This window comes from Apium graveolens, chromosome 11 (assembly GCF_009905375.1).
Source record: "Apium graveolens cultivar Ventura chromosome 11, ASM990537v1, whole genome shotgun sequence".
In the NCBI taxonomy this organism is placed as follows: domain Eukaryota; kingdom Viridiplantae; phylum Streptophyta; class Magnoliopsida; order Apiales; family Apiaceae; genus Apium; species Apium graveolens.
This window is the reverse complement of record NC_133657.1, coordinates 64,129,734-64,152,220: the sequence shown is the minus strand read 5'-3', so window position 1 is coordinate 64,152,220 and position 22,487 is coordinate 64,129,734.

Here is a 22,487-nt window from a genome sequence, read left to right as displayed (position 1 = left end):
AGAAAACTTTCTACTGTTCTTTGCATCAAGCTTGGCTAATCTCCTTCGCTTTTCATGTCTAGGCATGTCTTCAGGAAAGAAAAGTTCATCCTCATCAGGATTTAAATCTGCATTGATATCTTCTACATCATTAGACTCACTTTCATGCACATATTCTGTATCAGCAACTGCCTCCTGTAAGAATTGAGCTACTTCATCACCAGCTTCAGTATTTAGTAATTCATCAGGAATTAGAGCTATGTGAAAATCAACTGCTTCAGAAACTGCCATATCCTCAGTATTTAACACTACATCTTTAGGAATGGTGGCCATATAAGGTGGAACTTCAGTATTTATTTCCAGGACCTCAGTACCAGTTGAATACTGTGGTGATTCTGTAATGATGGGTTCAGCTTGAATAGACTGTTCTACATCTACATCAACAGCAGGAATGGGGAGAATAATGAATGATGGAAGAATAGATTGAGTGGACTTTCCTTCAAGAAGAACAAGGATTATTGCAGTGGATGACGTAGATATGTGAGTGGACTGCAGGAAAGTATCAGTACTTAGACTTGCAAGGAGAATATCAGCACTTGGTATATCTGAGTTTATCCAAGGGTCTACAGACTGTTGTTCAGCAGTTGTATCTTTAATACTCTGTGCACCTGCAAAATTTTCAACAAAAACACTTTAATCTCTATAATCTTTTAAAGTAGTTGTTATTCCCAAGCAATGCAACAAGAATTACAGAAGGGGGGTTGAATGTAATCCTGGCTCCTTTTTAAATTTTAAGACTGTTCTTACTTAACATAAATATATATAGCAGTGTTTGATTTTGTAAGAAGTGCGGAATGAAACTTGAATTAAAATCAAAACACAAAGTAATAAAACACAAAGCTTTAAAACTTTTTGGTGGATTTGAACTTATCCACCAGAGATATATATATTAGTATAAGAACTCTGCTTGAATAGCACACAACTTCTTACAAGAGAACTTACAAACTTATAGAGAAATTCTTAACAGATACAGCTTTATCTATCTCTCTGAAAATTATGCTTACTCAGTTATTAGTTCTACTTGCTATACTTGGTTTATATATTACCAAGTTACATGATAGTAAGACAAGATAATAAGACAAACTATATCTAGTCTAACTCCATGCTGTTTCACTACTCTATTCCAGCATCTTTGAATATCTTCATAATTGCATGGAAATGGTAATGCTTTTTTGTTCTCTAAAACCTGTAATTAGGCTACCACATTCCATTTGCAAACACCTGACGCATGTGACTGTGTTATCACTGTCAACTACTCTTTTTGAATTATGATCATCCGTCGGGACTATGTTAATCATCCATCGGGAACCTTGTTGATTATATGTCGGTAGTCTTGTAGATCATCTGTTAGAAGCCTTTCTATCACTTGACTCCATTTCACTTATACAGAATTACAAGACATCTCATATTTACAATTAGCCAACCTATTATGTATATCAATCTAGTAGTCAACATGACTTAAAGAATCCTACAGAATCTATTAGACTAAACATTGTTGTTTGCAGAAATGTGCTGCAATACTTATTGTTACATAAGGTACACTCTCGAAGGATGTTCAGTTGTCATCCGTCGGGACTATATTAAAACATCCGTCAAGAGCTACAAAAACACTAAGTTAAATCTACTAAGGTGTTTTATTTAACTTATTATCAAGTTCATAACATATTCCTAACAATATCCCCCAATTTATGTCTACTGGAATTGTAGCCATAAATTAAGAGAAACTTGATGATAACAAAACACCCTAAATGTACAGATTGAATAATAGTAGATAAAACTAGTAAGTGCTACAATTTATTGAAAATTGGACAAAGTAAACTGTACAAAGAGTTCTCACAATCATTATCAAGGTGCTCCTCTAGTCTGAGCAGATGTTTTCTATTTCCTTTATGGTCTTGATATCTTCCCAAGTTTCCAGTAGTTTTCTTCTATTTAATTTTGGAGATGCCCGTGCAATTCAAATTTTTCAGCATTTGACATATCTATCTTTTCTTGCATTTCCAGTAGAGTCTCATTGCTTGAGATGCTCAATTGGTCATCCAATCTGAAGAATTTTCTCACACCTTTGTCATCCATGAATTCCATCAGCTAGTAAGGCCTCAAGTGCACTGTACTTCCTGTGAAGGGAATTGTTAGAGTTCTTGGAAGTATATTTGAGGCTTTTCTGCTCCTCAGTTCTTTTATCTTCTTTAGAACCAATTTCTTGGCTATCACATTGAATCCAAAATTCTTCTTAAAGGATGAGAAGATCTTTATCAAAACATTAGAACTTTCTTGGAGAATTTTGTGAAGGGGCCATATGATCTCTCTACCATCTTTGTATTTGAATACGAGTCTTTCAGGGAGATGTCTGTGAGCATCAATCCCTCTTACTTCTTCCAATTCATCCAAGTAGAGATTTATATATGAAAATTCCTTGATGTCATAGATATATAGAAGATCTCCCTTGTTGACAGTTGGTTGAGCTTTGGCTAAGGTTTTGGTTCTGATAGTCACAAGCTTGATCTTCTTGATTGCTCTTATCTTTGTCTTCTTTGCTTTGTTGAAAATTGGTAAATTAAGCTCAGGTATAGGCAAACTTTCCCAGTCTATTGGCTCATTCTTGAGAACTATAGGCTCACCATAAAAATTCTTTACTGGATCCACCTTAAATTCCTCATGTACCACTGAGGGCTTGGATGTTTAAGTTGAAGTTGTAGACTATTTGGGAATGTAATCTTCCATTTCCTCATCACTGAAGTCCAATTTTCTTTTGTAATGGAGCTTGTATCTGAACTTCCTTTTCTGTTGAGGTTCCTTGTGCATTTTCTCATCCCGATCTTCAGCTACTACAGGTTGCTTTTCAGAGATTTCAGTTGCAGCATTCACAGCTTGAAGCTTGGCTACTATAGCAGCTTGCTCTTTCTTATGTTTGAGCTTCTTAGCATCTAAAGCAGCTTGCCTCTTTTCTTGCTTGATTCTTTCTTTTTCCTCCTTTTTAGCTGCTGCAAACTGAGGGTGTCCAGCCACCACACTGATCTCTTTCCCATTCCTGTAGATTTTGGCAATTCTTTTCTTTTGTACTGAATCAGTTGGATCTTTGAAGAATGCAATGGACCTTGCCAACAGCTTCTTTTCATCTGGTTTTGGAGTCTCAAACATGAGATCCAAGGGATTCTTGTCTGATGACTTTGGATAATTCCTTTTAGGCTTCAAAACCAGGTTGACTTTTGGAGACTTGATGCATAAAGTTTGGCCCTTTTCCAAATAACTCAGACTCATTTCATTCACAGAAATTTGCTTGACTTGAGAGTAGTGATGAAAGATCTTGTCTGGTTTCTTTATCTGACAAAATTTCTTCTGAATTTCTTCATCAATCTTCTTCCATTTATCCTCTAATACCTTTTTAGCTACTTCAATATCAAGCTTTTTGAAATCTGACTTTGAATTCAACTTAGCAGCTGTGACGCCCTCCAAACCCGAGTCAGAAGTTTGGGGTCCACAACACACACACATACACACACACACCATATTTAAACCTGTTTATTAATATAATAATATATGCAATGACCCTACTTACCAAAATCAAGGATCGTAATAGTTTAAAGTATGGCCACAAGCCACAATCTTATTTATTATAATCGTACCAAATCCCAAATTTATTTATCTTACATCTGAAGTCAAACTGTATTACAAACTATTAGCACACACTAAGCCACACAACCTCCGCTAGCTTATTCTACTTCAACCTACAAACCTAGCTGGCACACTCGATTGGGGATCCTCTCCATTACTAGTTTCCTTCTTAACTGGAAAAGAACATCAACAGATTTACAAGAGTGAGCTAACTAGCTCAGCAAGTCACAATGACTACACTGATATTACATAATAATCAATTGAAATGATATAGGGAATCAAGTTTCCTGATAGACAATGATTATAATTGGATATTCACTTTTATTTTAAAAACCAAGGTTAGGCTGCTGATTAGTCACGCACTAACCCCGAGCAAGGCTCTGGGCTTTGCTCTATATACTGGATCCAAGGCATATATTGGCCTAATATGACCACGAATCTGGTCTGACCACGAATCTGGTCCATATTTAAAAACAATCCAATTCTATAATAATAACATGATAAATAATATAATTCAATAAACTGAATCATAAACAACATTTATCTCGAAACATAAGGTGATTCATAACACCAGGAAGGTATAACAAGGTAAAGAAGAAGATTGACTTTCAATTTAGGGAAAGAATCAGAGTGTAGAAGACCAAGGGTGCAAAGGTTACAAGGAATGGTATTATGTTATACAAGGCTTAAAGGTTCGTTTGTTAAGGAATCTCATATCAAGGATCAGTATGTGGTAGATATGTATTTGTGGAGTAGTATCGAATATGTGTGGTTCGTATCCAAGAATTCAATAATCAATGGTTTCCAAGAAATCAGGCTCTAGGCTTAAGATCAATAAGAATCAGGGTTTAGGGTTAAGTACTTAAAAGTACTTGCAATGTAGGATAGGAATTACTGGGAATAATTGAAACATAATGAAAAGATTTCAAAAGTATTCGCAAGTATACTACAAGAAAGTTCAGGGACACTTGCCTTATCAATTCGCTTTCACTTCACTAACACTTGTCAATTTTTCCCACTCACTAACCACTTGCTTTCCTTTTCTACATCTCGCTTCCTCTTGATTCTTGCACAAAAACAGATGGTGGGTTCAGAAAGAGAATTTCGAGAGCTTCATTTTGATATATTGCACGCCCGAATCCGAGTTCGATAACGCCTTCGTTTGTGCGATTGATTTTCAAGAATACGGTATTATAATAGGGTTTTCTCTTATTTTCAGTTATTTTCACTGTCTGATTATGATTTTACGTGTGAAAATGAAATAATAAAGGGCTATTTATAATTACGGAATATTAGTACGTTCTGGATCGTGTTGGATCGATAAATACGTTCATTTTGGATAAACATTATCCTTTTTGGATAAACACTATCCTGTTTTGGATAAGCACTATCCTGTTTTGGATAAGCACTATCCTATTTTGGATAAACATTATCCTATTTCGGATAATTATCAAAACCGGGCTTTTATAAAATAATTTGTACGAAGATAATGTTATCGAAAAGGGTTAGTGTATCGAAAATATTGCGCCGGGCCGTGCACGGGTCAAACCATAATCCGGATCGAAAAAGTCAAAACATGAAAACCAGATTAGGTTAGGAAGGAGTTTTCGGAAGAGTTTCGGGTTATAAAAACATAAAAACGGTTGAGGTTGGACGATTCCCGACTTTATAAAATATTTGTAATTATTCAAAAAATAATTAATAAATTCATAAATCAATATAACATCATATAATACTCCGAAAAATACCTTAATTATCTATATTTTATTCTGGACATAATAAAATTAACATACCTAGGCTTTACCATATATAAACATCCATATAACCACACCAATCATTAAATAATTCACCAAAAACTCACATAAAAATCATTTATTAATAAAAATAATTACACGTCATGTCCCGGATATTACATCCGCCTCCCCCCTCTTTAAAAGGATTCTGTCCTCAGAATCTCCTAAGTAAACAACTGAGGGTACTTTTCACGCATATCATTTTCTAACTCCCAGGTTGATTCTTCAACCTTTGGGTTTGTCCACAATACTCTTACTAAATTCACAACTTTATTTCTCAATACCTTCTCTCTCTTTTCTAGAATCTCTATTGGATTCTCTATATACGATAAATCTTCCTGAAGTTCTATCGGCTCATACTCAATTAGATTCCTAGAGTCTGGATTATACTTCTTAAGCATCGATACGTGAAAAAGATTATGAATATGCTCCATGTGCGGGGGTAACGCCAACTCGTATGCTACCTTTCCGACACGTTTCAAAATTTAAAAAGGTCCAACGTATCTAGGACTCAACTTCCCTTTCTTTTCGAATCTCGATAATCCTTTCCACTGTGACACCTTCAATAACACTAGATTTCCTTCTTCAAATTCCATATCTTTTCTGGATTGGTCTGCATATTTCATTTGACGATCTTGTGCTGCAATTAGCCTTCTCTGAATAACCTCAATAACTTCCTTGGTTTGCTGTACCAACTCGGGTCCAAGTATCTTACGTTCTCCAACTTCATCCCAATATACTGGTGATCGACATTTGCGTCCATAAAGAGCTTCATAGAGAGGCATTTCGATGCTGGCATGATAGCTGTTATTGTAAGCAAACTCCACTAAGGGCAAATGCTCATCCCAATTGCCTATAAAATCAATTGTACACACACGTAACATATCTTCGATTGTTTGGATTGTTCTCTCATTTTGGCCGTCCGTCTGGGGATGATAAGTCGTGCTCATATTTAACTTAGTTCCCAAACATTCTTGAAAACTTCTGCGAAATCTTGAATTGAATCTTGGATCATGATTAGACACGATAGACACAGGGACACCATGACGTATTACTATTTCCTTCAAATACATATGAATTCACTTATCTAGTGAAAATCTTTCATTGATAGGCAAGAAATGCGCTGATTTGGTTAGTCTGTCCACTATAACCCAAATAGCATCATGGTTCGCTTTTGTCCTGGGTAAGCCAACTATAAAATCCATAGCAATATGCTCCCACATCCACTCTGGAATCTCTAGTGGCTGTAATAATCCACTTCGTCTCTGGTTCTCCACCTGAACTCTCTCACACGTGTAATATTTGTTAACCCATTCCGCAATTTCTCTCTTCATGTATGGCCACCAATAATTCTCTTTTAAATCTCTGTACATCTTGGTACTCCCCGGATGAATGGAATACTTTAAATTGTGAGCTTCTTGTAGAATTTCATTCTTCAATTCTGCCACTGGTGGAATCCAAATTCTAGATGAGAATCTAAGAATACCCTGATCGTCCTTCTGAGTGCATAACTATTCTCCAACCAACCGATTGATATCCTGATCTATTATTTCCTCTTGGCACTTTCTTATCTTCTCTAAAAATTCTGGTTGAAAAGTCATACTATACATCTTCGCTTCATCAGGTTTGCAAATTCTGACTTCCAAGTCCAATTTCTGAAATTCCTTATATAATTCTTCAGGTATCGTCAACATGTTCAGTGTTTTTCTGCTTAATGCATCTGCCACCACATTCACTTTTCCTGGATGATAGTTAATCGTGCAATCATAATCTTTGATCAACTCCAACCATCTCCTTTATCTCATGTTAAGCTCCTTTTGCGTGAATATGTACTTCAAGCTCTTATGATCCGTATAAATCTCACATCTTTCTCCGTATAAATAGTGTCTCTAAATCTTTAAGGCGAATACTATCGTTCATGAGGTTTCAGTTGTCTAGACGCGTACGCAATGACTTTATCATGCTGCATCAAAACACAAACTAATCCTTTATGAGAAGCATCACTATAGATTACAAAATTCCCTTGATCATCTGGAAGTGACAAAATAGGTGTCTTGATTAGCCTCTTTTTCAATTCCTGAAAACTTTCTTCGCAATTCTCATTCCATATAAACTTCTCATTTTCCTTGTAAGCTTCGTCAAAGGCGTCGCAATCTTCGAGAAATCTTGAATAAATTGTCGATAATATCCTGCCACTCCTAAGAAACTTCTCACCTCTGTTGGTGTTTTTGGCCTTTCCCAATTCGTAATAGCTTCAATCTTTGCTGGGTCCACTTTGATCCCTTCATGACTTACCACGTGTCCTAAGAATTGAACTTCTTGTAACCAAAATTCACACTTCAAAAACTTGGCATATAACTTCTTCCTTCTCAAAATTTCCAAAGTTGTCCTTAGATGCTCCGTGTAGTCTTGTGTTGACTTTGAGTAAATCAAAATATCATCAATAAACACAATGACAAACTTGTCCAGATATTCCAATGAAAAATTATGTTCATCAAGTCCATTAATGTTGCGGGGGCATTGGTCAATCCAAATGACATCACTAAGAATTCATAATGACCTTACTTGTTCTGAAAGTTGTCTTTGGTATATTTTCAGGTTTGATCTTCAATTGGTGATATCCGGATCTCAAATCAATCTTAGAGAAGTACTTGGCTCCTTTCAGCTGATCAAACAAATTATCAATTCGAGGTAATGGATACTTGTTCTTGATCGTAAGCTTATTAAGTTCCCGATAATCGATGCATAACCTTATGCTTTCATCTTTCTTCTTAACAAATAGTACTGGTGCACCCCATGGGGATACACTGGATCTAATCACTCCTTTCTCCAACAATTCTTGCAATTGTTTTTCCAATTCCTTCATTTCCACTGGCGCCATTCTGTATGGGGCCTTAGATACTGGTTCCGTTCCAGGTGCTAAGTCGATTGCAAATTCAATTTCTCTATCTGGAGGAAGTCCTAGTAATTTGTCTGGAAATACATCTGGAAATTCATTTACCACTACAATGTCTTCCAGCTTATCACATATGCAATGAAATTCTCGCATCCTTTTTGTAGTAACTTCTTAGCTTGGATCATCGTCAAGAACTTCTTCGCTTGTCTCTGGCCTCTAAACGTCACCATTTTCTCATCTGGTGACTTCAATATTACTTTCTTATTATGACAGTTTATCTAAGCTTCGTGCTTAGATAGCCAATCCGTTCCTAAAATAACGTCAAACTCTCCTAACTTAAAGGGAATCAAGTCAACATCAAACTTATGGCCAGTAATCTCAATCTCACAGCTCTTACATACTTAGTTAATAGATACACGCTCCTGATTTACTAATTCTACCGTCATAATCTCACTTAACAATTCAAACGGACAATTTAACTTATCAGCAAAACCTTGAGAAATAAATGATCGAGTAGCTCCCGAATCTACTAGCACTTTAGCACATAAGGAGTTCACAGTAAGCGTACCTGCCACAACATCAGTATCCACGATAGCATGCTTTACAGACATATCATAAACTCTAGCTCTGGGAGGTTCATTCTGTAATACCCGGGATATATCGTGTAATTATTTTGCTATTATATAATTATTATGTGTGTTTAGTATCTATTCTGTGAGCTAATTGTTAAGTGTTATCTGTACTTGAATATTCAAAAATAATATTAATGGAGTATTTTAATTTTTATATGTCCAAAATAAAATATAGATAATTATCATATCTTCCTAATTATTTTTATGTTGGTTTATGGATTTATAAGAATCATATGAAATTTCTAAAAAAAAATTCCGGGTAATTAAAATATATTTTATAAAAACGGGAACCAACCGACGTCAACCGTTGTTACGTTTTTGGAACCCGAAACTCTTTCGAGAACTCCTTCCTAACCTAATTGTAATATTCCGAGCATATTCCATGTTTCGACTTTTTCGATCCGGCGTACGGTTTGTCCTGCGCGGGTCCCGGCGTAACATTTTCGATACAATATTCATTTCGGTAAATCAATAAAACCCGTATTTTCGATAAACGGGAGCTTTTTATTAAACTATCACAATTATCACTTCGTAATACGTGTAACCAGGCGCTGAGACCAAGACCGCAGTACAAATTGTACTGATTTGGATAATTATCCCGAAAACCGATACCGTTTGGATCAGTTTTTACAAATAAACGTATGGTTTTATATCCGCAATGATCCAACGGGATACTAATTTTCCGTAATTATAAATAGCCTTTTACCATATTTTATTTCGTATCAAAATCATTTGCAGACAGATAATTATATAATTTTCAGAGAAAAACCCTAATTTCCTAAAATTGTTCTAAGAATCAAACAAGCATTTGGAGGTGTTATTGAATTCGGTTTGGAAAGCTCGAGTAACCAATCTGAAGGTCTTGAAGAGCTCTACCAGATTCTGTAATCCATACACCTGCATAAATCAAGGTTATTTTTCTAAAAATTTATTTATTTTTGAATTTATTTTATTTAAAAATATGAATTTTTGTTCGGATGATTGTTTGTATGATTTGATGATTGCATGTTGTAGAGCTTGTTTTCCTGATGATTTTCATATGTCATACGTCTGATTTGGAGTTCAATAACATGTTCAAATTTGAGTTTGATTTTCGAATTTTAAAATTAGGGTTTATAACCCGTATGAATGTTCTTAATTGAAATTTGGGGGTTTCTTATTCTGTGATAGATTGTTGTTGTGTTATAGTGGGTTGCGTTCTCTGTGAAATTTGCAATCTAGTCATATAAGTTTCATGAACCAACGAGGTCTGTAGAGAAGGGAGTTGTGTATTGAAGTTTTCCGATGTTCGCCGGAAACTGGAAAATTTCACGGCCAAATTCCGGCCAACTCAGGGATTGTTAGGATGAATTGATTGGATGGTTGTGTTCCTGGTGTTGTGTAGATGTGATCTGGAGGTAATGGTGGCCTGAGCATCCCTGGAACGTGTTCTCCGGCCATTCCCGACTGTTTTGCGGCGACCCCCTGGAAAATTACAGTTTAGTACCTATAGTTTTGAAAACGATGCAGTTTGGTCCCTGTAGTTTCCAGACTTTGCAAAAATTGGGTTTCTGTTTTAAAAATGTTTAAAAATCATATTTCCTATTTATTTTTATTATAAAAATTCGTTTTTAACTTCTGAAAATTCTAAAAAATTATTATTTTAATTCTGAAAATTATTTTTAATTCACAAATAAATCCAAATTAATTAGTTAATTAATTTCAGTTAATTTCTAATTGATTAATTGGTCAATTAATTCGAAAATTAATTGATTAATTAATTTAATTAATTATTAATTGATTTTAATTAATTATTTAATTAGATTTAATTATTTAAAAATGATTTAAAAATTCTGAAAAATAGTTTCGAGCTTTAAAATATTATTCTAACTTATTTCCAAGGCTCGATAATTATTCTAAAATTATTTCGGAGCCAGAATTGGCCAACCGAACCCTGTTTATTAACCCGAAATTGATCCAACGACCCTTTTTAATTCCGAAAAATGTTTTAAAAATCATTTTAAATACCAGAAAGCCTATTTATGACCCGAGACTTCTTTATAAATAATATATCATTGATTACGTGATGTATTATGTGCTATATATGACTTGTTAATTGACTATCGGTCTATATATTCGGTGTTTACTTGATTATTGCATAACTTTCAATCCGTTAATCGGATTTGAGTAAAACGAAGGGTAGATAGAAGTATGTGTTGAATAGAATTCCATGAGTAAATTATTGATAGATGCTTATGATATGTGAGCAGAAGAGGCAAGACGTAGGAAAGGGGAACAGATAGTTGAGGAGTTAGACGTTTGTGATTGGAAACGAGTGCAGTGTAGTAAGCTAATATCAGGCAAGTGTTCTGAACTTTCTCGAGATATTGTAGTATTTGATAGCCAGATTGATATTGCAAGTGCTTTGAAGCACTGAAACCTAAACTCTGATTCCAGTTATTGTTCTTGAGCCATAAACCTTATTCTTTCTTGACCATTGATTGTTGTATACCTAAACACAAATCTCAAGTATACGATATTACTCCACAAATATATGTAAACAAAATCCCAAACACTGAACTGATTTACTTGTACATTCAATCATTGTATCCTATGCTTTGAAAGCCCAAATCTTTGAAACCCTGAAATGTTGATTCCTTTGTTATCCAATTCTTTCATTACCCATCATCCAAGCTTTTAAATTGCCTTATTGATCTTTACAAGGATTGAAACCCTTTCATTGTTAAACATTTATTGTTGTTAATGATTTCGGTTATTGTTTATTATTGCATATTCTGTTATTATGTTAGAATTTGATTGTTTTTATAAAATTGTGGACCAGATTCGTGGTCAGACCATATAATGGTCAAGTTAGGCCAATGTGTGCCTTGGATCCAGTAGTTAGAGCAATGTTGTGTGCATTGCTCGGGGTTAGTGCGTGACTGATCAGCAGCCTAACCTTGGTTTTTAAATTAAAAGTATAATATCCAATTTTAAATCATAATCCATTGTTCATTTGATATCATAATCATATTCACCTGATGATCATTATTCTCAGTTTTGTCATTGTGACTTGCTGAGCTAGTTAGCTCATTTGTGCGATGTTGTTTATATTCTTTCCAGTTAAAAAGGAACCAGTTGGTAGCAAGGATCCCCAGTCCAGCGCGAGAGCTAGGGGTTCAGGTTGAGAAAGCTGAGCTAGTAGGCTTCTTTTGGGATAATTTAAGTTTGTAAAAGTTTATAATAATGTTTAATACTTAGTTTGAGTTTAAAATAGTTGGGATTTGAACGGTTTGTAATATATTAGTGTGTTTGGCTTGTGTGCATACTTTAACCTGTTACGGTCCGTGGTGGTTGGTAAGTAGGGTCACTGCATATATTATTATTATCTTTATTATTGTTATAAGCAGGTTATAATTAAGGTGTGTGTGTGGACCCCAAACTTCTGACCCGGGTTTGGAGGGCGCCACAGGTTTGGTATCAGAGCTACAGGTTATAAGTCACTAACACAAGCCTAGGTTGACGGGAATGGGTAGAGGGATATGATTAGAGGTAAGGTATAGGATGATAGAACGTCGAGAGGTTGAGTGTTATGGTATAATCGGTATTAGTATAGTTTGCGTCGTGGTACGAGATTCTTATATTATGATATGATTTCAGATAGCAGAGATGGCCGACTCTTTTATTCCCGTATCAGCTGATCACTCAGAGCCTTCAGTTGGAGCACCAGCATCGGATCCACGTCCTGTTATTCCACCAGCATTGGCTATTCTACCTCCACCGGTGTTGCAGCCCGTATCATTGCAGGCTATTCCACCTCCAGGCATGAGGCCACCTGTCAGAGGACCCCAACCAGCTGATTCAGATTCCACTGGGCATTCAGTAGCGAGTGCCCCATTCCAGTCTACATTGCCCCCAGTTCCTTATTACCGGTATGAGGCTCTTCTATTGGAGCGTGATTCCTTGTTGGCTCAGATTAGAGAGTTATAGCATATCATCAGGACTACAGATGTTGATCGTGGTGTGAGGGAGCTTCGAGAGGAGATTCATGTGACACGGAGGGTTCTTGAGGCTAGGTTACATGGAGCTACACTACCTGGCAGAGGCCCTGATGCACTGCTGGGTTGGTCTACTGAGGTGATGGAGGACTTTGAGAGGCTGGCAGTACCAGAGTTTCCTTGGAGCTGAGTTAGAGATTCTGCAATGGAGATGCTGAGCAGTGTTGTTATGATTATGTAGTATGTACAATAGTGTGTAGTGTGTATCAGTAGACTTTTGAGTTGTATTTATAGACTAGCGATGCTGACTAGTGAGTAGGTTGTTGTACCCTTTTTGCTTTTACTTTCGAAGCGTCTTTACGCTTGTACTACCTAAAACTTTTGATCTATATATCAGTACCTTTTTTTTCCTTTCCAACATTGTCATTTACTTTATTGCACCTGTTTTACTTTACCTTATTTATTACACCAGTATACCCTGTGATACCATGTACCCTGTTTTCCATAACCGTTTATATTCTGTAAAGAAGCATGCAATTTACTTAGTTACAACTGTTTTAAAAAAAAGAGATATTCCTGTTTTACAAAACTTTTCTTTTATACAAAGATTTGATTCAAAAGCTAAATAAATTGATTGATTCTTTACAGAAAATGCCTCCCAGAAGAAATACCCGCACCAACACCCAGAATGAAGAAACCAACAACAACAACAATAACAACCAAGATGATACAAACCAGAATGTGAACCCAGGACCCATGGACCCAGCAATAGCCCAGATTCTTCAAATCTTGGCACAACAAACAGTTCACCTGGCACAACAACAGCAGAGACAGACCAATCCCCAGGTAACTTTCAAAACTTTTCAGGCAGTAAACCCACCAGAATTTAAGGGTTCCTTAGAGCCAATTGAAGCAAATGTGTGGTTAAAGGAAATAGAGAAGGCATTTGCCTTGGTAAAAGTGAAAGAGGAGCAGAAGGTTGAATTTGCAAGTTACTATCTGAAGAATGAGGCCACCTATTGGTGGGAGATGGTGAAGACATTGGAAAGCACATATGTTATTACTTGGGAAAGGTTTAAGGAATTGTTTTTAGAAAAGTATTTTCCTCAGTTTGTTCAGGATCAAATGGAGGTGAAGTTTTTAGAATTAAAGCAAGGGAACATGTCGGTAACAGATTATGAGGGGAAGTTTGAGGAATTGTCAAGGTATGTGCCGTCGTATGTTGATAGTTATAGAAAGAAAGCTAAGAGATTCCAGCAAGGCTTGAAGCCATGGATCAGAGGGAATGTAGCAATTTTTGAATTGGATACCTATGTCGGGGTTGTACAGAAAGCTATGATCGCATAGACAGAGAGTGAGATGTTCCAGAAAGAAAAGGAAAGCAAGAAAAGGAAAGTTGAGGGAAGTGAGGATCAGTCATAAACAGGGAAGTTTCCAAATTTTAAGAAGGACAAGTTTCAGCCAGGGAGAAATTTTAATTTCAGGAGACAAAATGCAGGAGACGGAGACCAGGGCAATCGTCCAGCTAATGTGAATCAGCCGAATCAATTAAGATTAACTTTTCCAGATTGTCAAGTATGTGGAAAGAAGCATGGAGGAGTTTGTAACAAGTTGAATGTGGTATGTTTTAAATGCAACCAGAAAGGGCACTACTCGAGGGAGTGCCGAAATCAGCCAGCAAGAGAGCCAGCAAATAAGGATCAGCCTATCCGGAATCCAGCAGTGAAGGTTCCAGCCATTGGATTTACATGCTTTAAATGTGGGAAGCCAGGACATATGGCCAGGGATTGCAAGACACCAACCCCAGTCAGTAATGCATTAAGGATTATGGGATCTACCCCACCAGTGAATGAGACTCTGAGGGCTAGAGTTTTTGACATGTCGGTGAAGGATGCGATCCAGGATACGGATGTCGTGGCAGGTACGCTTAATGTGAATTCTTTATATGCCAAAGTGTTAATAGATTCGGGAGCAACTCGATTGTTTGTTTCACAAGATTTTGTTAGTAAGTTGAATTGTCCAGTTGGGTATTTAAATGAAATAATGACTATGGAATTAGCAAATCAAGAACGTGTAACTGTTAACCAAGTTTGTGGGAATTGTGAGATTGAGATTTCTGGTAGTAAGTTTTGTGTAGATTTGATACCGTTTAAGTTAGGAGAATTTGACGTTATATTAGGGATGGATTGGTTATCTAAGCATGATTTTCAGATAGATTGTCGAAATAAGAAAGTAATGGTGAAAACGTCAGACGAAAGAATAGTAACATTCAAGGGACAGAAGCAGGTAAAGAAGTTCTTAACGATGATTCAAGCCAAGAAGTTACTACGACAAGGATGTGAGCATTTCGTAGCATATGTGATCGACAGAAGTCAGGAGCCAGCAAAACTTGAAGATATTCCAGTTGTGAAGGAATTTCCAGACGTGTTTCCCGATGAGTTACCAGGACTTCCTCCAGATAGAGAAATTGAACTTGCAATCGACTTAGCACCTGGAACCGAACCAGTATCCAAGGCCCCGTACAGAATGGCGCCTGTTGAGATGAAAGAGCTAGCAAAGCAATTGCAGGAATTGTTAGAGAAAGGAGTAATCAGACCCAGCGTATCCCCGTGGGGAGCCCCGGTATTATTTGTTAAGAAAAAAGATGGAAGCATGAGACTGTGCATCGACTATAGGGAGCTCAACAAGTTGACAATCAAGAATAAGTATCCGTTACCCAGAATTGATGATTTGTTTGACCAATTGAAGGGAGCCAAGTATTTCTCCAAGATCGATTTAAGATCGGGATATCATCAACTGAAGATCAAACCAGAAGATATACCAAAGACAGCTTTCAGAACAAGGTATGGGCATTATGAATTTCTAGTGATGTCTTTTGGATTGACCAATGTCCCGGCAGCATTTATGGACCTGATGAACAGAATTTTCAAGGAATATTTGGACAAGTTCGTTATAGTATTTATAGACGATATTTTGATCTATTCAAAGACGGAGGAGGATCATGCGGAACATTTAAGGACAGCTTTGGAGATTTTAAGGAAAAAGAAGTTATATGCTAAATTGTCGAAGTGTGAGTTTTGGCTACAGGAAGTTCAGTTCTTAGGACACATAGTCAGTAATGAAGGGATCAAAGTGGACCCGGCAAAGATCGAGGCAATTACGAATTGGGAAAGACCGAGAACACCCACTGAGGTAAGAAGTTTCTTGGGATTGGCAGGATATTATCGACGATTCGTTCAGAATTTCTCAAGAATTGCAACACTATTGACAAAGCTTACACGAAAGAATGAAAAGTTTATATGGAATGACAAGTGCGAAGAAAGTTTTCAGGAGTTGAAGCGGAGATTAATCACAGCACCTGTTTTGTCACATCCAGACGATCAAGGGAATTTCGTAATTTATAGCGATGCTTCTTACAAAGGATTAGGATGTGTTCTTATGCAGCACGACAAGGTGATTGCGTATGTGTCAAGGTAATTGAAGCCACACGAACAGAAGTACCCTACTCATGATTTGGAGTTAGCAGCTATAGTTTTCGCTTTGAAGATTTGGAGACATTATTTGTATGGAGAAAAGTGTGAGATTTTCACGGATTACAAAAGTTTGAAATATATATTTACCCAGAAGGAACTTAATATGAGACAAAGGAGATGGTTAGAATTGATCAAGGATTATGATTGCTCGATTAATTATCATCCCGGTAAGGCGAACGTTGTAGCAGATGCGTTAAGTCAGAAGGAAAGGTTAAATGTGTTATCCGTACCTGAAGAGATATATAAAGAATTTTAAAAATTGGAATTGGAGATTAGAATTTGCAAGCCTGAGGAAGCAAAAGTGTACGGTATGATTTTCCAACCGGAGTTATTGGAGAAAATAAAGAAATGCCAGAAAGAGGTAATGGATCAAGATATAAATAGTTTGGTAAGTGAGGAATTATGCACGCAACAAGATGATCAAGGTATTCTTAGGTTTTCTTCAAGAATTTGGATTCCACCAGTAACGGAGCTGAAAAATGAAATTTTATAAGAGGCACATAGTTCAAGATATTCCATCCATCCAGGGAGTACCAAAATGTACAGAGATTTAAAGAAGAATTATTGGTGGCCAGATATGAAGAGGGAAATTGCGGAATGGGTTAGTAAATGCTATACATGTTAGAGAGTTAAAGCAGAGCATCAGAGACCAAGCGGATTGCTACAGCCATTAGAGATTCCAGAGTGGAAGTGGGAACATATTACCATGGATTTCATAGTTGGATTACCAAGGACAAGGGCTAATCATGATGCCATTTGGGTTATAGTAGATAGACTTACCAAGTCAGCTCATTTTCTGCCTATAAATGAACGATTTTTGCTCGACAAGTTAGTTCATATGTACTTGAAAGAGATCGTAGTTCGTCATGCAGTTCCAATGTCTATTGTATCTGATCAAGATCCAAGATTTAATTCAAAATTTTGGAAGAGTTTTCAAGAATGTTTGGGAACAATATTGAATATGAGTACGGCCTATCACCCCCAACCGGATGGCCAAAGTGAAAGAACGATCCAGACAATCGAGGACATGCTACGTGTTTGTGCTATTGATTTTAAAGGAAGTTGGGACGAGCATTTACCCCTGGTAGAGTTTGCCTATAATAACAGTTATCACTCCAGCATTGGGATGCCACCTTATGAAGCCCTTTATGGATGAAAATGTAGATCTCCAGTATATTGGGACGAAGTAGGAGAATGCAAAATACTCGGACCCGAATTGGTGTAGCAAACAAAGGAAGTTGTTGAAATTATCCAGAAAAGATTAATAGCCGCACAAGATCGTCAGAGGAAATATGCAGACCAGTCAAGAAAAGACATGGAATTTGAAGAATGAAGCTTGGTATTATTGAAAGTATCACCGTGGAAAGGACTAACGAGGTTTGGGAAGAAAGGGAAGCTAAACCCAAGATATGTCGGACCTTTTGAAATCCTAAAGCGTATTGGCAAAGTAGCTTACGAGTTGGCGTTACCTCCGCACATGGAGCATATTCACAATGTTTTTCACATATCAATGCTTAAGAAATATAATCCAGACTCCAGGCATGTAATAGAATATGAGCCAATAGAACTTCAAGCAGATTTATCATATGTAGAGAGTCCGATAGAGATTCTAGAGGAAAGAGAGAAAGTATTGAGAAATAAAGTGGTAAAGTTAGTAAGAGTATTGTGGAGAAACCCAAAGGTTGAAGAGTCAACCTGGGAGTTAGAAAGTGATATGAGAGAAAAGTACCCTCATTTGTTTTCTTAGAGATTCTGAGGACAGAATCATTTTAAGGGGGGAAGGATGTAATACCCGGGATATATCGTGTAATTATTTTGCTATTATATAATTATTATGTGTGTTCAGTATCTATTCTGTGAGCTAATTGTTAAGTGTTATCTGTACTTGAATATTCAAAAATAATATTAATGGAGTATTTTAATTTTTATATGTCCAAAATAAAATATAGATAATTGTCATATCTTCCTAATTATTTTTATGTTGGTTTGTGGATTTATAAGAATCATATGAAATTTCTAAAATCTTTTTCCGGGTAATTAAAATCTATTTTATAAAAACGGGAACCAACCGACGTCAACCGTTGTTACGTTTTTGGAACCCGAAACTCTTTCGAGAACTCCTTCCTAACCTTATTGTAATATTCCGAGCATATTCCATGTTTCGACTTTTTCGATCCGGCGTACGGTTTGTCCTGTGCGGGTCCCGGCGCAACATTTTCGATACAATATTCGTTTCGGTAAATCAATAAAACCTGTATTTTCGATAAACGGGAGCTTTTTATTAAACTATCACAATTATCACTTCGTAATACGTGTAACCAGGCGCTTAGACCAAGACCGCAGTACAAATTGTACTGATTTGGATAATTATCCCAAAAACCGATACCGTTTGGATCAGTTTTTACAAATAAACGTACCGTTTTATATCCGGAATGATCCAACGGGATACTAATTTTCCGTAATTATAAATAGCCTTTTACCGTATTTTATTTCGTATCAAAATCATTTGCAGACAGATAATTATATAATTTTCAGAGAAAAACCCTAATTTCCTAAAACTGTTCTAAGAATCAAACAAGCATTTGGAGGTGTTATTGAATTCGGTTTGGAAAGCTCGAGTAACCAATCTGAAGGTCTTGAAGAGCTCTATCAGATTCTGTAATCCATACACCTTCAGAAATCAAGGTTATTTTTTTAAAAATTTATTTATTTTCGAATTTATTTTATTAAAAATATGAATTTTTGGTCGGATGATTGTTTGTATGATTTGATGATTGCATGTTGTAGAGCTTGTTTTCCTGATGATTTTCATATGTCATACGTCTGATTCGGAGTTCAATAACATGTTCAAATTTGAGTTTGATTTTCGAATTTTAAAATTAGGGTTTATAACCCGTATGAATGTTCTTAATTGAAATTTGGGGGTTTCTTATTCTGTGATAGATTGATGTTGTGTTTTAGTGGGTTGTGTTCTCTGTGAAATTTGCAATCTAGTCGTATAAGTTTCATGAACCAACGAGGTCTGTAGATAAGGGAGTTGTGTTTTGAAGTTTTCCGATGTTCGTCGGAAACTGGAAAATTTCACGGCCAAATTCCGGCCAACTCAGGGATTGTTAGGATGAATTGATTGCATGGTTGTGTTCCTGGTGTTGTGTAGATGTGATCTGGAGGTGATGGTGGCCTGAGCATCCCTGGAACGTGTTCTCCGGCCATCCCCGACTGTTTTCCGGCGACCCCCTGGAAAATTACAGTTTAGTACCTATAGTTTTGAAAACGATGCATTTTGGTCCCTCTAGTTTCCAGACTTTGCAAAAATTGGATTTCTGTTTTAAAAATGTTTAAAAATCATATTTCCTATTTATTTTTATTATAAAAATTTGTTTTTAACTTCTGAAAATTCTAAAAAATTATTATTTTAATTCTGAAAATTATTTTTAATTCACAAATAAATCTAAATTAATTAGTTAATTAATTTCAGTTAATTTCTAATTGATTAATTGGTCAATTAATTCGAAAATTAATTGATTAATTAATTTAATTAATTATTAACTGATTTTAATTAATTATTTAATTAGATTTAATTATTTAAAAATAATTTAAAAATTCTGAAAAATAGTTTCGAGCTTTAAAATATTATTCTAAACTATTTCCAAGGCTCGATAATTATTCTAAAATTATTTCGGAGCCAGAATTGGCCAACCGAACCCTGTTTATTAACCCGAAATTGATCCAACGACCCGTTTTAATTCCGAAAAATATTTTAAAAATCATTTTAAATACAAGAAAGCCTATTTATGACCCGAGTCTTCTTTATAAATAATATATCATTGATTACGTGATGTATTATGTGCTATATGTGACTTGTTAATTGACTATCGGTCTATATATTCGGTGTTTACTTGATTATTGCATAACTTTCAATCCGTTAATCGGATTTGAGTAAAACAAAGGGTAGATAGAAGTATGTGTTGAATAGAATTCTATGAGTAAATTATTGATAGATCCTTATGATATATGAGCAGAAGAGGCAAGACGTAAGAAAGGGGAACAGATAGTTGAGGAGTAAGACGCTTGTGATTGGAAACGAGTGAAGTGTAGTAAGCTAGAATCAGGCAAGTATTCTGAACTTTCTCGAGATATTGTAGTATTTGATAGCCAGATTGATATTGCAAGTGCTTTGAAGCACTGAAACCTAAACTCTGATTCCAGTTATTATTCTTGTGCCATAAACCTTATTCTTTCTAGACCATTGATTGTTGTATACCTAAACACAAATCTCAAGTATACGATATTACTCCACAAATACATGTAAACAAAATCCCAAACACTGAACTGAATTACTTGTACATTCAATCATTGTATCCTATGCTTTGAAAGCCCAAATCTTTGAAACCCTGAAATGTTGATTCCTTTGTTATCCAATTCTTTCATTACCCAGCATCCAAGCTTTTAAATTGCCTTATTGATCCTTACAAGGATTGAAACCCTTTCATTGTTAAACATTTATTGTTGTTAATGATTTCGGTTATTGTTTATTATTGCATATTCTGTTATTATGTTAGAATTGGAGTTTTTTTATAAAATTATGGACCAAATTCGTGGTCAGGCCATATAATGGTCAAGTTAGGCCAATGTGTGCCTTAGATCCAGTAGTTAGAGCAATGTTGTGTGCCTTGCTCGGGGTTAGTGCGTGACTGATCAGCAGCCTAACCTTGGTTTTTAAATTAAAAGTATAATATCCAATTCTAAATCATAATCCATTGTTCACTTGATATCATAATCATATTCACCTGATGATCATTATTCTCAGTTTTGTCATTGTGACTTGCTGAGCTAGTTAGCTAATTTGTGCGATGTTGTTTGTATTCTTTCCAGTTAAAAAGGAACCAGTTGGTAGCAAGGATCCCCAGTCCAGCGCGAGAGCTAGGGGTTCAGGTTGAGAAAGCTGAGCTAGTAGGCTTCTTTTGGGATAATTTAAGTTTATAAAAGTTTGTAATAATGTTTAATACTTAGTTTGAGTTTGAAATAGTTGGGATTTGAACGGTTTGTAATATATTAGTGTGTTTGGCTTGTGTGCATACTTTAACCTGTTGCGGTCCGTGGTGGTTGGTAAGTAGGGTCACTGCATATATTATTATTATCTTTATTATTATTATAAGCAGGTTATAATTAAGGTGTATGTGTGGACCCCAAACTTCTGACCCGGGTTTGGAGGGCGCCACACATTCACTGTTGGAGTAGCTCCCATTGTAATATCCGGGATATATCGTGTAATTATTTTTGATATTATTATGTGTGCCCAGTATCTATTCTGTGAGTTAATTGTTAAGTGTTATCTGTACTTGAATATTCAAAAATAATATTAATTGAGTATTTTAATTTTTATATGTCCAAAATAAAATATAGATAATTGTCATATCTTCCTAATTATTTTTATGTTGATTTATGGATTTATAAGAATCATATGAAATTTCTAAAATCTTTTTCCGGATAATTAAAATCTGTTTTATAAAAACGGGAACCAACCGACGTCAACCGTTGTTACGTTTTTGGAACCCGAAACTCTTCCGAGAACTCCTTCCTAACCGAATTGTAATATTCCGAGTATTTTTCATGTTTCGACTTTTTCGATCCGGCTTACGGTTTGTCCTGCGCGGGTCCCGGCGTAACATTTTCGATACAATATTCATTTCGGTAAATCAATAAAACCCGTATTTTCGATAAACGGGAGCTTTTTATTAAACTATCCCAATTATCACTTCGTAATACGTGTAACCAGGCGCTGAGACCAAGACCGCAGTACAAATTGTACTGATTTGGATAATTATCCCGAAAACCGATATCGTTTGGATCAGTTTTTACAGATAAACGTACTGTTTTATATCCGGAATGATCCAACGGGATACAAATTTTCCGTAATTATAAATAGCCTTTTACCGTATTTTATTTCTTATCAAAATCATTTGTAGATAGTTAATTATATAATTTTCAGAGAAAAACCC